The sequence below is a fragment of the Hylobates moloch genome, unplaced genomic scaffold (assembly GCF_009828535.3).
Source record: "Hylobates moloch isolate HMO894 unplaced genomic scaffold, HMol_V3 SCAFFOLD_12, whole genome shotgun sequence".
NCBI lineage: Eukaryota > Metazoa > Chordata > Mammalia > Primates > Hylobatidae > Hylobates > Hylobates moloch.
The window spans coordinates 29,157,361-29,174,391 of record NW_026652287.1 but is presented as its reverse complement, the minus strand read 5'-3'; the positions used below and the strand labels follow the sequence as shown (position 1 = coordinate 29,174,391).

General features: G+C 39.4%; 1 protein-coding gene across 1 annotated transcript in view; it reads right to left on the bottom strand.

Annotated features, from left to right (window-relative positions):
* Window positions 1–17,031, bottom strand: part of NT5DC3 (5'-nucleotidase domain containing 3) — a 71,612-nt gene that overhangs the window by 45,007 nt on the left and 9,574 nt on the right. The gene's annotated exons all lie outside the window — the stretch shown is intronic.

Sequence of the window (17,031 nt, the reverse complement as noted above, 5' to 3'; positions counted from 1 at the left end):
AAAACATGCTGGTGAAGGAAGCCAGCCACAAAAGACCACATGTTGCATGATCCTATTCATATGAAATGTCCAGAAATGACAAATCCATAGGCACAGAAAGGAGATTCATGGTTGCCTAGGACCGCTCACTGCTAATGGCACAGAATTTCTTTTTGTGGTGATGAAAATGTTCTAAAATTGATGGTGGTGATGGTTTTCGGGGATTGAGATGAGGTCTCGCTCTGTTAACTAGACTGGAGTGCAGTGGCATAATCACCGCTCACTGCAGCCTCAATCTCTAGAGCTCAAGCAATCCTCCCAATTCAGCTTCCTGAGTTGCTGGGACTACAGGCACACACCATCACACCCTACTAATTTTTGTACTTTTTGTAGAGACAGGGTCTCCCTGTGTTGCCAAGGCTGGTCTCAAACTCCTGGGCTCAAGCAACCCACCCACCTCAACCTCCCAAAGTACTGGCATTACAGGCGTGTGCCTCAGTACCTGGCCAATGGTGATGGCTGAACACCTCTTGTGAACGTACTAAAAACCATTGAATGGGAGATTTTAAAAGGGTGACTTGTACGGTATATAAATTATTCCTCAATAAAAGAACATTTGCTACCGAAAAAGAACATTTGCTCCAACATCACAAAAAGGATTTGTTTAAAAAAATACATGCTGCAGATTTTAGAAAGTAAAAGTATAGTTAACAAAATCTAAATATCATACATCATCTCACCACCCAGAAAAAAACTACTGACATTTTATGTATTTGCTGCCAACATTTTTCTATATGTATATTTCACATAGCTAACCTCACACTATATATACAGGTTTGCATTGAGCTCACTAAATTTAATATTCAATCATGATCCTATACTCTTTGAGAATAAACTATTGCGTGAGACTTTGATATATATTGGTGTGCCATAATCAACCTACTACAGGTTGAGCATCCCTTATCCAAAACGTTTGGGAACAAAACCATTTTGGATATAGGATTTTTTCATATTTTGGAATATCTGCATTATACCTACTGATCGTGGCTCCCTAATCAAAAAGTCTGAAATTCAAAACGCTCCAATGAGCGACTGGAGCAGCATGTCAGCATGCAAAAGTTTGAGATTTTGGAGCATTGTGGATTTTAGATTTTCAGATCAGGGATGTTCAACTTGTACTCTATGTTACATATTTAAGTTTTTCCTATTTAATAAAAATAACACTGCAATGAGCACCTTCGTGTGTTAATCTTCGCCTTTCAGATGATTTCCTTCAGATGGGTTTGTAGACGTGTGACTACATTCTACCATCAGGGTCCACTGGATGTTAGGTTTGGGTTTCTTTTTTGAGCAGTTCTAACTATTTGTAAGGACTGCTACTTCATGATTTCTATTTTTTTCTTGGAAGCCTTTCAAAAATTCATTCTACTTTACAATTTCCATGAGTCAGTGGACCCTTTTTAAAAATCTAAGATGCAATAGGGCATGTTGGTGATCTTATTTTTCCAATATGCTGAAATACTTATTAGAATTATTTCATCATTACTTCTCAATTATTGCCACCTATGATTTTTTAAAAGACTAAATTAAGAAAGTAGGAGAATAAGAAATCATTTAAGATAGTGCAGTAGTGAAATAAGTCATCACTATGACATCATCCTTCAGTTCTCACGGCACTGCACAAAGAACTGCTTTCAAGAAGGTATAAAAGAAGTCTGAAGATACCATCTTAGCAGTCTTTTCTTTTTTCTTTTTTTTTTTTTTGCTTTCATGGAACACTGTTGAGAAATCAGTTTTTCATTTTCCATCCATAACAGCAAAAAGAAAAAAAAAAAGAAAGCCAACAGGGCAAGACATCTCACAGTTATCAGATGTGCCAGGAGGTGAATGCAGAGAGAGACAGCAGTTCTCTAGGCCTAATGATGATGGAGAAACTGAACATAAGGGTGACGTCTCAGATGACGAGGCCTTCAGCACCATATCCTAGATGAAATTCAGAATCAAAGACTGAGCAATATATTTCAAAAGACAAAAAAAAAGTGATATTCTCACCAGATTAATCATTTAACAGGACGAACATAATCATCCAATTTTTTATGACAAAAACACAGACTATCCTATTTTGCTAAAATTATATATGACAGTTTTTTTTCACCTTTTATGATGTTTATGCACCAAAATTTTCTTGAAATAGCTCACAGGCAGACAAATGCTGAAGGCAGGTGACTTTTTGGAGATAGGTACATGTACATAAAACCTGAACAATCCATATTTTACTATTTCTCACATTACTAAGGACAACCACCTGACTCTATTATAACAGCTAATATTTATTAAGCACTTACCATGTACCATATTTATTAAGCACTTACCATGTAAAGTCAAGAAGACTTTACATTCTTTCATTTAATCCTTCCCACAACCTTAGGAAGCAAATACTACTTTATCCCCATTTCACAAACGAAGACACTAGAGACGCATGGCAATTACTTAATTTGCTAAGGATAAACCAGCACCAAATGGCAGGGCTGGGATTTGAACCTGGGAAGTTTGGCTCCAGAATCTATGTTCTTAACTCCCTTTCAGGTGCATTTTTTCCTAAAATAAAATAAAATCTATCATTTCTGAGCTTCCCCTTTCCTTTCTGCTCACTTCTTTCTGACTATGAATGGCACATAGTACACTCATTCACTCTAAAGAGCCACCTGAAATGTTCAAGAAGCATTCCTCTTGCATAGTAACAGCTCCAGTCAGGGCACTGAGGCCCCAGTCAGGGACCAATCCAGCCACAGTGAGGTATTCTGAGCATTTCACAAGACTCCTTAACAGCTTTGAGATCTAAATCCCTTTCAAAACCTAACAGAAGCTATGGAATCTTCTCCATGCATGTGCAGATTTTGCAGAAAATTTCATGGGATTCATCCCCTAAAGTCTATTCATGGCTCCCAATTAAGTTCCCACATTGCACCCAGTTTACTAAAACCAAGACTTTATATCCCTACACAGAATTTCCAGGTCATTATGAAGGCACATGTACGAACCAATAAATTAATTTCACTCACACTGACAATCTAGATGTGACTGAGCCTACTGAAAACCCAAATAGTCAATTCACTAACAATTCCACTTCTTTATTCGTTTTTCTTTCATCACAATCAACGAGACAACAACCATGGCTTTTTTTTTTTTTTTTTAAGATGAAGTCTCACTCTGTCACCCAGGCTGGAGTGCAGTGGTACAATGTCGGCTCACTGCAACCTCCACCTCCCAAGTTCAAGCAATTCTCCTGCCTCTGCCTCCCAAGTAGCTGAGATTACAGGTGTGCACCACCACACCTGGCTAATTTTTGTATTTTTAGTAGAGACAGGGTTTCACCATGTTGGCCAGGCTAGTCTCAAACTCCTGACCTTAGGTGATCCGCCTGCCTCTACCTCTCAAAGTGTTGCGGTTACAGGCGTGAGCCACCGTGCCCAGCCACAACAACCATGGCTTTCATTTTTCTTTTGCCAATAAGACATATCTGTTACAGACATTTAAGAAGCTTAGAGGCAGGTAGTTCACAAGAACTGGTCCTAGGGAAGAGGAGACCTAAGCTCTTTGATATCTAATACCGAAGATCCTCTGGCCTTATATAAATCAATGGGCCATTGCTGACGATATTTTCTGAATATGGCCACATGGCATCGTCCATATGATGCAAGTGAAGTGGGATCGCTTACAGAGTGACCAAAAGCTTCACTTCCACAAATGACCTTTCCAAAGGAGGTTCAAACAGCCTGCTTAATTAGAAGCTTATATTTAGAAATGGTGTTGGCAAGAAAGTCTCCCTCCCTTCCTGCTACCTCAGAAGACTACGTGAAGCCCTCAAGGAAAAACTACTACGATAGAAAATCGTGACTGGTCAGCCTATCTCCAAAAGCTGCACGGGAATTCCCCTGTGGGAGTGAAAGCCTGAGACACGTACATCACATGACACCATCACCTGAAAGCCTGGATGTTTAAAGTGTCATCCTCGAACACGTGGAGCAGCATCTTAAAGGGATCTTGGCATCCCGCGCAAACTTTAGGAAGAAAAGTTAAGAACAAACACGAATAATTACACGGCAAAAGAAAAGAATGCCAACCACTCACAAAAAGAGAAACGGTCTTGCTAAACTTTAGACTCAAAAGTATAAACCGAATGCCTCTTGACTGATCACTTACGTACTTTCTGAAAGGAGAAACAAGAGTGGATACCAATTTAGAAAGTGAATTCCTTTGTACATAATGGATGATGACAGCAAGACTATACAATCAGTACAAAGAAATGGAGAGACAGCTCTGTTGCTGTGGCCAGAGCTTGAGCAAAACTCAGTTCCAATGCAAGCCACTCTGAGCTGGGAGCTGTGCACCCTCCAGCACACAGTGTGGCAAGCTGGGAGGCCCCTGGCACTTCCAGTTTTCAGCAGCTTCCAGCTTTTCATCTGCTTATCCCACAGAGCACTGGGAAATGTGGTGAACAACCTTAGGAAAAACTGGTAAGCTTTCTGTTTTGGTTCTGATTTTTTATGTTTTTTATTGTGGCAAAATATACATTACATAAAGTTTACCATGCTAACCATTGCTAAGAGTGCAATTCAGTGGCATTAAGCACATTCACCTTGTGCAACCATCACCACCATCCAGCTCCAGAATTCTTTTATTCTTGCAAAACTGAAACTCTGTACCCATTAAACAACTCCCATCCACCCCAGCTTTCCCGGCAACTACCGCTCCACTTTCTGTCTCTATGAATCTGACTATTCTGGGAACCTCATAGAAGTGGAGTCATACAGTCTTTGTCTTTTTGCATAATGACCTCAAGGTTCATCCATGGCGTAGCATATGTCAGCCTCTCCTTTTTTAAGGCTGCACAGTCCATTGTAGATATAAACCACCTTTTGTTTATCCATTTGTCAATCAACAGGCCACTGGGTTGCTTCTACCTTCTAGCTGTTAGGAATAATGCTCCTATGAACATACAAGTATCTGTTCAAATCCTCGTTTTCAATCTTTTTGGGTGCATACCTACAAGGGGAATTCCTGAATTATATGGTAATCCTGTTTTTCATTGTTTTAGGAACTGCCCTACTGTTTTCCATAGTGGCTGCTCCATTTTATTTTTTTGTTTGTTTGTTTTTTTTGAGACGGAGTCTCGCTCTGTCGCCCAGGCTGGAGTGCAGTGGCGCCATCTCGGCTCACTGCAAGCTCTGCCTCCCGGGTTCACGCCATTCTCCCGCCTCAGCGTCTCTGAGCAGCTGGGACTACAGGCGCCCGCCACTACGCCCGGCTAATTTTTTTTTTTTTTTTTTTTTTTTTTTGTATTTTTAGTAGAGACGGGGTTTCACCATGGTCTCGATCTCCTGACCTCGTGATCTGCCCGCCTCGGCCTCCCAAAGTGCTGGGATTACAAGCGTGAGCCACCGCGCCCGGCCTGCTCCATTTTGTCTTGCTTTTTTAAGGCCATCACAGAAAAATACCATTTCTTGTCTAAATTTTATCATTACTATTGACAGAGAGAGAATATGAAAGAAGGCAGAACCTCATTCTGGTACAGAAGTCAGACACTTTCCACTTATTCAAGGAAACATTTTTAAGCTGTGTAAAGATGTGAGCTTGGGAAGTACAATTTTTGCCAAGTACTTTGTCTTCTTTAATGCTTAGAAATGCTAAATGACTCTCCCTTAGTACAGGCCTAGAGCTTGGCAGAGCTGTCACAGAGCAGTGTGTGGAGACAACACCAAGCAGAAATTCATGGCCTGATTGATGTCAATGAATAGTTATTCTTAATGTTTTAAAAAACAGGATATGCCTGTCACTCAGGCCTTAGGCACACAGTACTGGAGAGCTCTAAAAGTTTACCAAATGCATTACTTGCTCTCACCGTTATCCCAGGAACCAGTCAGATAAAGACAGGAGGGTGCAAAGGATGGATCTGACAAACCGAGGTCCCAAAGGCTGCCTGTGCTAAGCGATGGCTGTGGGCACTGGGTGTCTGGGCCCCTCCAGTGTGGCTGTGCCATCTCACACTTGCTCCCATCCAGTTGGCTCCACTTTCCAGACACATGGGGAGGATCATAATCCTCCCTCCACTCCTCACCCCTGACTCTGGCCAGCTCTGGTCGTGACAGATCACAGGCAGAAGAGATGTGTCACTTCTAGAGCAGGGCACACTCCCTTCCCCTACCGTGCCTATCATGGAGATATGATACAGACACTACAAGATGAAGAGGAGGCTGGAAGGCTAAGCCACCGCGTGGAGCTGACTGCCCTGCAGAGTTGTGAGGGTCCCCCAGTAGACTCTGCATGAGTGAGAAATAGGCTTTGTTATAGCTGTCTGTAATAAGCCACTGGGATTTTGGTGTTGCTTGTCACTGCAGCATAACCTAGCCTGACTGATAAACCTTCAATATCATGATTTTGTTGGGAAACCTCTCTTCCCCAACATTCAAACTGTGTGGTCTCATGGGGTTCCATTCCTGACTCCAGAAGGAGGGCATGTAACCCAGGCCTGGCCTAACAGAGCACCTGAATTCCCTTAAGAAGGCTGACTAGTTTGAGGCAGACATAGGATCCCCTCCAGCCAATCATCATACTTTCTCTACAGCCATAGTAAACCAATAAGTCCAATCAGGTCGATTTCTGGATTTATAAGGGAATTTCAGGGAAGAGGCACTCTTTTCTTTTAAAGGTAGATTTAAGAGAACATAAATCTGGAGATGTGAGGGGCCACTGCTAGGAACCTAGAAAAGATGTCAATGGGAAAGAGTTAAGTTTTCTATTGCTTACATCCAAAGGAATTCTAAAAAAAAGTTTATTTTAAGAAAATTCAGCCACTCAAACTTCTGACGATAAATTTTAACTTTTTAACCTGGTATCAAAGGCATTCCCGATGTATACTTTAATCCATTTCTCCAATCTTAAATTCTCCTTCCCATGCCCTGCTTTCAACAAGATGGGTCATCCACTGCTCTGTGTTCTCCAACATATGCTGTAGCTGAATACTGACCAGAGTTACATCTGCCTGGAATATTCTGTCTCTGTCTAATGTCTATGCATAAACACCGATCAGCTATGTGAAAAGAATTGTCAAGTAAGACTTTCCTTCAAATTATGCTATAAAACAAACACCATGTGAGTCAGAGTTTAAACATTTTAAACATTAAAAAGGTAGAAAAAAGAAACATGTGAGTCAGAGTTTAAAATTTTTGAACATTAAAAACAAGAATATATACCATTTATTTCATCTCTGAATAAAACATAACTTTCCAAATGTTAAAAAAAAAAAAGCAACAGAATAAATCATGAAGAAAACTATTGACAGATTTGCAACATATAATTTTTTAACACCTGTGCATCTAAAAATATGAAAACAACAATTTGGGAAAAGAGGTGAGTATATTAGACCAAAAAATTGAAAAGACAAACAGCAATGGTCTAGTATTCTTAGTATTTTAAAAATCCATATAAGAGGAAATTAAATAGCTGGTAAACTAAATGTTCAACCACTCGAATTACCAAAAAAAGCAAATTAAAACAAGTAAACACAGTTAACAGTAGGAGTCTCAACAGGTGGAAATGCAAATGTCTACTGTCTTTATTTCATTTACATGGTTTTCTATAATAAGCATGTGTTATTTGGCTAAGAAATAAAGTAAGAAGTCATTTTCCTCTTGTCAGATTGCAGCAGTGTTGCTGCTGCTAGTGGTAGTGCTATCTGTGTGTGTTGTTTTGGGGGTGTTCTATTCTTGTTTTGTCTGTAATAACGGAACCTGGTGCCAGGACCTGGGCAGCTTCACTCCTTGCTGTTTAAGAATATAAATCAGAACAAGCTTTCTAGAAAACAGCTTGGCAATATGTATCAAGAGTCTGTTAAAAATATTCATACCCTTTGACCCAGTAATTCCCTTTCCAGGAATCTATGCTAAGGAAATAGAGATGTAGTAGGTAAAGATTTATATGCAAAGATTTTGTTGCATTGATATTAATAAAGAAAAAACTGGGGGAAAACATGCTCCATTTGGAGGCCCAAACATACATCTCAGATATTTGAACTCAGAACCCAACTATGTTAACAAGAATATGATCAAACAGAGAAGGTGAGATACACTTGAAAATCCTTAAAAGTTCAATGACACTAAGATGGCATTTTTCTTTAGTTAGTTATGATTTTTCTTTTTGGTATATGTCCTAGATTTCAAGCTGTTTTTCTAGAAAAAAAGAATATACAGATCAGAAGTCCCTGAAGAAGAAATGGAAGAGGAGAAAAATTTCCCGGAGAATTTTAGAAGTTACAAAAAAAAAAAAACAACAGAGAAAAAGCCTCCATTCTCCGCTACCCTCCATGTACCAAGAAGCTTTCTGTGAATCTCAGTCAACCAAAAAGTTAATCTAGTGGGTAATAATTATGTGCATTTACTATATACCAGGCACTAAGAAGCAATGTGCATGACCTCACTTAATGCAAGAAGACACTATTATACCCATTTCACAGTGGAAAATGAAGATGAAATTAACAGCTCAAGGTCACATTTTAAATATCTATTTCTATGTTTCTAAATCAACAAAAAAGAGCATTTTGTTTTTGGGGTTTTTGTTTTTTTATTTGTTTTTCCCTAATTGGACCAAATCTCAACTTCTGTTTATATTTCATAACATTCATATACTTCAAGAATACTCACAGATATTCCAAATACTTTAAGATTTCATATTTAACATGGCTTCAAATTCTCCTTTAAAAGTTCACATGTAGATTGAAAACATCAAGGTTTCAAAATTTCTTTTAGAAGTATACCTATGGATTGGAAATGTGAAAATAAGCATAGACATTTTTTGTTTCTACACTGAGGCAGTTTTTACCCTTTCCATTATCTCCACTACAGGTGAACTCAAGGTCCCATATCCAAATTTTAAACTTTTAAACTTCACATCCATAACTGCCAGTGAAAATGACAAGAAAGACACCCTAATTCAGGTGATTTATCTCTTAGCAACTTTCACCAAGTTCCAACTTCCTTCTGTCCAGTCAGGCTAGGCACAGGGCAGTAAAGTCAGTTCTGCTATTAACGGTTGAAAAATGTGAATCTCTTCTGATATGCTAGGGAACAAGTTGATCATAATGCAATTTCACATTTGTTTATGTTTTGGTATGTTACACTTAGTGCCAACAAATGTTATTTGATATAGTTGTGTCCACTTAATATCCTTTCTGCTAATAATTCATTACGATAAAGGAAACAGTTGAATAGAAAGTGTGACTTTGAAGGCCCAGGTTGAGACGACAATTCTTAAGAGTGTGTAACTGTTAGACCTTAAAGAGATTTAAATTTTTAGCCAGAAACTGTTTTCTCCAGTATCTCTAATAACCACTCGGTTTTAAGTCATTTTTACTTCTGCAGTAGTCCAATGGCAGATGTTGAGACGAAACAAAATGCCCAAGGTATCCTTTCCACAGTGAAAGTGAATACTGATAGGGTTACCTGCCCAGCATGCTCCAATCCTTATATAAGAAGTAACTCTTCCCCAGTTTCTTCTGGGACCTGCTCCTCCAGTCACAGCTGCTGGTCCAGGGCAGAACACCTGACTCACCCTGGGCCACTCCTGAGGTGGGTACCAGATTCAAGCCAGGCTAAACTGGAGTCTTTCTCTTATTTCTGTATTTTCACTTTATAGTTTTATTGAGATGCAATATAATAAATTGCACATAAAGTATACAGTTTGATGGGGTTTGACATATGCTGCAGAGACATCTGTGATGCCATCAACACAATAAAGGCAATGAGCATCTAACATCCCCTAGCCTTTCCCCACATTCCCTTAAATTCCAGCCCACCCTCCCTACACCCCTGCCCAGCGCCAGGCCACTGCTCATTTTCTTTTGGTAAGATTCCTTTGCATTTGCTAGAATTTTACATCAATGAGATTATACAACCTGTAGTATCCTTGTAAATTGGTTTTCTCATTTACTAGATCCATAGGAAATCCTTTTCAATAAGCACTTACCATACCTACAATGTGCCAGACAGTGCACAGGGCGCCACATGGAGATTATAAATACAGAGCAATATCACAGGCAGTGGGGAAGACCAACAAACATCACACTGATGTAAGACAGAAGAACTTGGCATGGGGCTGGGCATGCCCCCCCGGGAAGAGACAATTCGAGAGTCAGTTTTATTGTGTCTGATAATCTAAGAAGAAACATTCATTTTTCCATTATACATTTTGCATTGTCTCCAAGGAGAAGCAATCCATGACAAATAGAATTACTCATCTGACTAATTAATAATGCACATGACATTTATACTACTCCCACCAAAAGTTAAAATTATACCTCTTATTACCCTGTAAGTAATATCTGTAATTTTGACTACTCCACAGAAATCCATCACACTTCCTGAAGTTACAAAAATAAAACTCCATACAACTACATTTGAAATAAAATTAAATACAGTAATGGTTTAATGACAACCTAATCTTTAAAAAAAATCTTTAAAAAATCAACAGAACTGATCAGAAAGAAAAGTACATTCAGCTTCAGGGGAAAAAGTCCTTAGAAAAAGAAAATTGTGCACGGCACAGTGGCTCACACTTGTAATCCCAATGCGTTGGGAGGCCAAGGCAGAAGGATGGCTTGAAGCCAGGAGTTCAAGACCAGCCTGCGGAGCAAATCAAAACTCTGTCTCTACAAAAAAATTTTAAAAGTAGCCAGGCACAGGTAGCTAATTGGGAGGCTGAGATGGAAGGATCCCTTGAGCCCAGGAGTTCAAGGCTGCAGTGAGCTTGACTGTGCCACTGCACTGTATCCTGGGAAACAGAGCAAGACCCTATCGAATAGAAGAGAGCCACGTCGAATGATCAAAAAATAGGCAAACTCAAAAATTTCTCATTAGAATATACAGGAAGTAGAAAAGAAATATATATGCCTATATAAATGCCATCCGCATGCTGTGCACCGGGTTCTTCTCATTCATCACCTCAATTAATGTCCCAAGAACTCCATGAAGTGAATACTACAATCCCTCATATGCAGATGGGGAGAATAAGGCTAAGCAGCAGCTGGCCCAAAGTCACACAGCCATTAAACATTACAAGGCAGGTCAAATGTTTGGCACAGTGCTTGGCTCAAAGTAGGTGCTTCCTAACTGTCAGTCCCTTCTTTTTTCTATTCATTCATTCAACAAATAATTTTTCCTAGATCAGTAGTTACCAGCATAATCTGGGAAACCTCCCCAACCTCCTCTCCAGGGAATCTTTGAGGTCAAAACTATTCTCATAGTAAGATGTGGCAGACAGAATAATGGCTCTCCAAAGATGTCCATGTCCTAATCCCTAGAACCTGTGAATATGTTACCTTACATGGCAAGGGAGAATTAAGGTTGCAGATGGATTAAGATTGGTATCAGCTGGCTTTCAAATAACATTATTAGCCTGGATTATCCAGGTGGACCCAATGTAATCACAAGGGTCCTTAAGTGTGGAAAAGGAGGGCAGAAGATTCAGTGTGAGAGGAATGTGATTTGAGAGACTCAGAAAGCCATTGCTGGCTTTGAAAATGCAAGGGGCTACAAACAATGTGGGGAGCCTCTAGAAACTGAAAAGCTTAAGAAAACTGTCTCCCCCAGAACCTCCAGAAAGAAATGCAGTCCTGCAACACCTTGATTTTACCCCAGTGAGATCTATTTCAGACTTTTAACTTCCAGAACTATGAAGACAATATATTGTACTGTTGTCAATCACTAATTTGTGGTAATTTGTTACAGAAGCAATGAAAATTAAATACAGAGACAATCTGCCTTTTTCACTCTCACCTCTTTTGCCAGAGGATACTGCAATAGACAGAATCAGATTTGAGAATCTGTCTATTAATCCAGACACCACAGAACTTTGCACAAATATAAAACCATGACATTCTTCTAAATTTCTTTTATTTTGGATAATAGTCATTTTTCATAAAAAGCATGTGATTTATGTTAACAAGTAACAGACTGGTATTTTAAATGAATCAATAAATGCATATGCCCGGACGCAGTGGCTCATGCCTGTAATCCCAGCACTTTGGGAGGCCAAGGTAGGCAGATCACCTGAGGTCAGGAGTTTGAGACCAGCCTGGCCAATATGGTGAAACCCTGTCTCTACTATAAATACAAAAAATTAGCTGGGCGTCGTGGAACACACCTGTAATCCCAGCTACTCGGGAAGCTGAGGCAGGAGAATTGCTTGAACCCAGGAGATGGAGGTTACAGTGAGCTGTGATCATGCCATTGCACTTCAGCCTGGGAGTCAGAGTCAGAATTTTAAATAAATTCAGCCTGGGAATTTATTTTAAAAAAATTAATTAAATGAATCAATAAATACATATCTTAAAATTATCTGGGTTTTAATTTCTAATACAATCGCTATCAATATAAGGGCAGAATACATTCTTTAAAAAGTCTACTTGAGACTAATCTATAAACCAAAACTCTAGGATCTTCAATAATTTAAAGTGTATAAAAGAGTACTGAGGGCAAAACGTTTGAAAGGTCTGCTACCTTAGCTAAGGATTAATATTCATTAGTAGTGTTTCTTAAGTAGATTTTTCTGCTCGAATGAGAACAAAATATTACAATCTACACAGAGAGCTGTGTCTCTAAATACAAATTAAAATTATATTCAGGTTTATACATCATTATCTTATCAATTAACTTAGCATGAAACAGTTCCTCAAAACCCTAGTGAAGTGAAAAAGAGTTACTCAGATTAAGGACCAATCCTTTAAAGTAAAAAAGTTTCCTATAAAACCCAGCTTGATCAATCAGGTAGCCTCTCTTTCTCTCTGCACTCTCCTAGATATAACATGTAGTATTTGACTTTTAAAAAATAATAGAACTCTATCATTGTCTTCTAAGTACTTATTTGCAAAGAAGATTTTTTTAAAGCTTTTGTTTTCCTTCTCTAAAACTACATCATGTCAATACAAGAAGGACAAAGTCAGGATTTGGCTGACCACAAACTGAACACGAATTAACTTTTAAAGTTACAGAAGTACAGTGTTTGTTCACCATGGAAGAGCCAGTTGCTTCCCTCCACCATGAACCAGTCAGACCACACATGGTCGGGAACAAATGGTTCACTTTCAAAGGGATATTGACAAACTAGAGTGAAAGCAAAGTTGAGCTTCCGAAATGATCAAATCAAAGGTGAGTTGCAGTGATGATGCATGATCACCACCTTCATATTTAAGCAACTATCATATGGAAGGGGAATCAAAAGTACTCTCTGTGACTCAGCCATCCAAAATAAAATGGGCAGCCTTGTGATCACACAACAAGCTCAAACAGATGCCAGATGGCTACTAATAAAGTCTATGGAAAAAGGGATTCCTTCTTCCAGCAGAAGACTGAACTCTATGACCTCCAGAGGCCCCTCCACTGGCCAGAGTCTTAGGTTCTCCTATTTTAGGTATTTCTTTCCTATCTGAAAATGTGAAAATTATGATGTGGCATGTTTCTCCCTTAAATCTTTTTACTACTTTCTTGTACGACCACAGGATCAACATCATATGCCTAAACTATGGGGAAGACTTTTAAAGAATGTCTCCTGCTATTTCTAAGACATAAAGAAAGGTCAAGATAGCCGGGCGCGGTGGCTCAAGCCTGTAATCCCAGCACTTTAGGAGGCCGAGGCGGGCGGATCACAAGGTCAGGAGATTGAGACCATCCTGGCTAACATGGTGAAACCCCGTCTCTACTAAAAATACAAAAAATTAGCCAGGCGTGATGGCGGGCGCCTGTAGCCCCAGCTACCCGGAAGACTGAGGCAGGAGAATGGCGTGAACCCGGGAGGCGGAGCTTGCAGTGAGCCGAGATCGTGCCACTGCACTCCAGCCTGGGCGACAGAGCAAGACTCCGTCTCAAAAAAAAAAAAAAAAAAAAAAGAAAGGTCAAGATAATACAAAAATACAAAGAACACCCACATCCCTACCAACCAAGTGGGATATAAAATCCCTTCCACCCTCACCTGCAGGCTCCTCCTGCCTCTGACATTACCTCTACCCAGATTTCGGTGTTTACCACTCTCTTGCATTTTTTTTTTTTTTTTTTTGGAGACGGAGTCTCACTCTGTTGCCCAGGCTAGAGTGTAGTGGCGTGATCTCAGCTCACTGCAACACTCCGCCACACGGGTTTAAGTGATCCTCCTGCCTCGGCCTCCCAAGTAGCTGGCATTACAGGTATGCACCACCATGCCCGGCTAATTTTTGTATAGACAGGGTTTCACCATGCTGGCCAGGCTGGTCTTGAACTCCTGGCCTCAAGTGATCTCCCCACTTCGGCCTCCAAAGTGCTGGGATTACAAGCGTGAGCCACTGCACCCGGCCTCTCCCGCATTTCTCTAGACTTTTACCACATACATGTGTGTCCCTACAAGTAATCTATAGTATTTTTATGTGTTTTAAAACCTTTTGTAATTGGTATATGCCTGCAACTTGCTTTTTCCTTTTTACTCAAAATTATTCTTGTGAGAGTCACCCATGTAGGTATATTTCTGTAGTTCTAGTTCAGCAGACAACACATGTTTTCTATAAAGGGTCAGTTAGTAAATATTTGGGAATCTGCATATAGTCTCTGTTGCAACTGCTCAGCTCTGACATCCTAGCACAAAAGGAGAACCAGAAACAAATGGGTGTGGCTGTGTTCCAATAAAACTTAATATACAAAAAGAGACATCAGGCTACAACTGGCCCACGAACTGTGGTTTGCAACCTTTCTTATAGTATGTATTTCCCTTTAATACCATTTCAATATTTGTCTGATGTTAATAACTTGCTGGTTTTCTTTGGTTACCATTTACCCAAGACATCTTTTCCCATTCTATTAATCTCAACCTTTCTACATCTTTGTTTTGGGGTACATCTCTGATAAACAGCATCCAGCTGGACTGTTTCTTGTATCTGATCTGACAATCTGTCTTTTAATCTGAGTTTATCATGATTATTAATATATTTGGAAATATTTCCCCCATCACACTCTATGCTATTTCTTGCTTTTTCTGTGTCTTTTACCTTTTCTCCTACCCACCTTTGGATTGATTTCAACATTGTCCATATTTGTTTAGATTTATTCACATCTCTACCAATTTCTTTTTTCTCCATTTTCACTTCCATCTAAGACCTTTGGGTTGTTTTTTTCTTCCTGACACATATACATCCTTTAGAAGTTCCTCCTTTAGTGAGTTCCTTGATGGTAAAGCTCTTAGCTTTTAATCAAAAAAAAAAAAAAAAAAGATCTCTTTACACTCTTTCTCAAATGATGATTGAGCTAGATATACAATTCTAAACTGACATTTTTCTCTCAGCACTTTGAGGTGATCTACTGTCTTGAAGGGTCTGCTATCATTCTTCAAAAGTCTATCAGTCTCCTAGTCCTTTGTAGTAATAATACCATCAATAATTGTGGTTGACATTTACAAGGAACTTACTACGCAATAGGCGCTATTTTAAAAACTCTACATACATTAACTCATTTAAACCTACCAATCCTCGGAGACAGGTATTACTGTTAGCCCCATTTTACATATAAGGAAACTGAGACACACAGACATCATTTGCCTAAGGTCACATGGCTTATAAATGGTGAAGTTAAGATTTGATCCCAGGTATGTTGCTCCATGGTCTACACTATTAACTACTATGCCTTTGGGTCTTTGTGGCTACTTTTATGATATTCTCTTTGTCTTTTGTATATATTACTTATTCATCCTGCTTGGGATTTGCTTTGCATTCTAAATCTGAGGATTCTGTCTTTCATTTGTTTTGGAAAATTCTCAGCAATTTTTTCTTTGAATATTTTCTCTCCCCCATTTCCCAATCTCTCCTGCTGGAACTCCAATTAGACATGTTTGACATCTCATGCTATCAGTCTGTCAACTGTTTTCATAATATCCATCTCTTTGATTATATTATAGTCTGGGTAATGTTCTCAGAGTTATCGCCCAGACCATTAATTCTTTTTTCTGCTTTTTCTAATCTACCAATTAAAATCATTCCACTAAACTTTTAATTTTAAAGATTAAAATTTTAATTTCTAAAATTTCTATTTGGTTCTTTTTAAAACCTGTCTGATCATTTTAGTAGTTTCATATTCTTTGCTCACATTTTCATCTCTTATTTCTCCAAAAGTTTCAAACACTCTTAGATAGCACTACATATATTCTTTACCTAATAATTCCAATATCTTAAGTCCTATTCATGCTAATTGTGCTGTCTGCTGATTCTGCTGGTTCTCCCTTATGGTAGCTTATTTGTGTATTTTTAAATTTTGGATTGTAAGCTCAGATCTAATCTTGAGAATCCTAGGAGGCCTGGGTTTATGGTCTATTTATCCAGAGAGTTTGCACTGACTTCTACCAGGAGTCCCAGATCACTATCACTCAGTTTCTCAGTTGGGATTATGATATGGTTTGGCTCTGTGTCCCCACCCAAATCTCATAACCCCCATGTGTCAAGGGCGGGAGCAGGTAACTGAATCATGGGAGCAGCTCCCCCCATGCTCTTCTTGTGATAGTGAGTGAGTCTCATGAGATCTGATGCTTTTATAGGCATCTGGCATTTCCCCTGCTGGCACTCATTATCTCTCCTGATGCCCTGTGAAGAGGTGCCTTCTGCCACAATTCTAAGTTTCCCAAGGCCTCCCCAGCCATGCGGAACTGTGAGTCAATTAAACCACTTTTCTTTATAAATTACCCGGTCTCAGGTATTTCTTCAAAGCAATGTAAAAGAATGGACTCACACAGATTGCCAGACAATACAAGAAGAATAAATCCAAACCCAAATCCATGTGAAGACGAGCCTGTGATTACAAGGTCATGGGAGACTTCCAAAACCTGCCCCCCAACACACAGAAAAAATATCTAGAGCAAAGGCCAAAAGAGACAAGTTTCTCTATTGTCTCCCTGCACGGAAGGAAGCACTCTGTGGCCAGAAGGTTTTATAGGAGAGTCTCCGACAGTGTGTGTGTGTGTGTGTGTGTGTGTGTGTGTGTGTGTGTGTGTGTG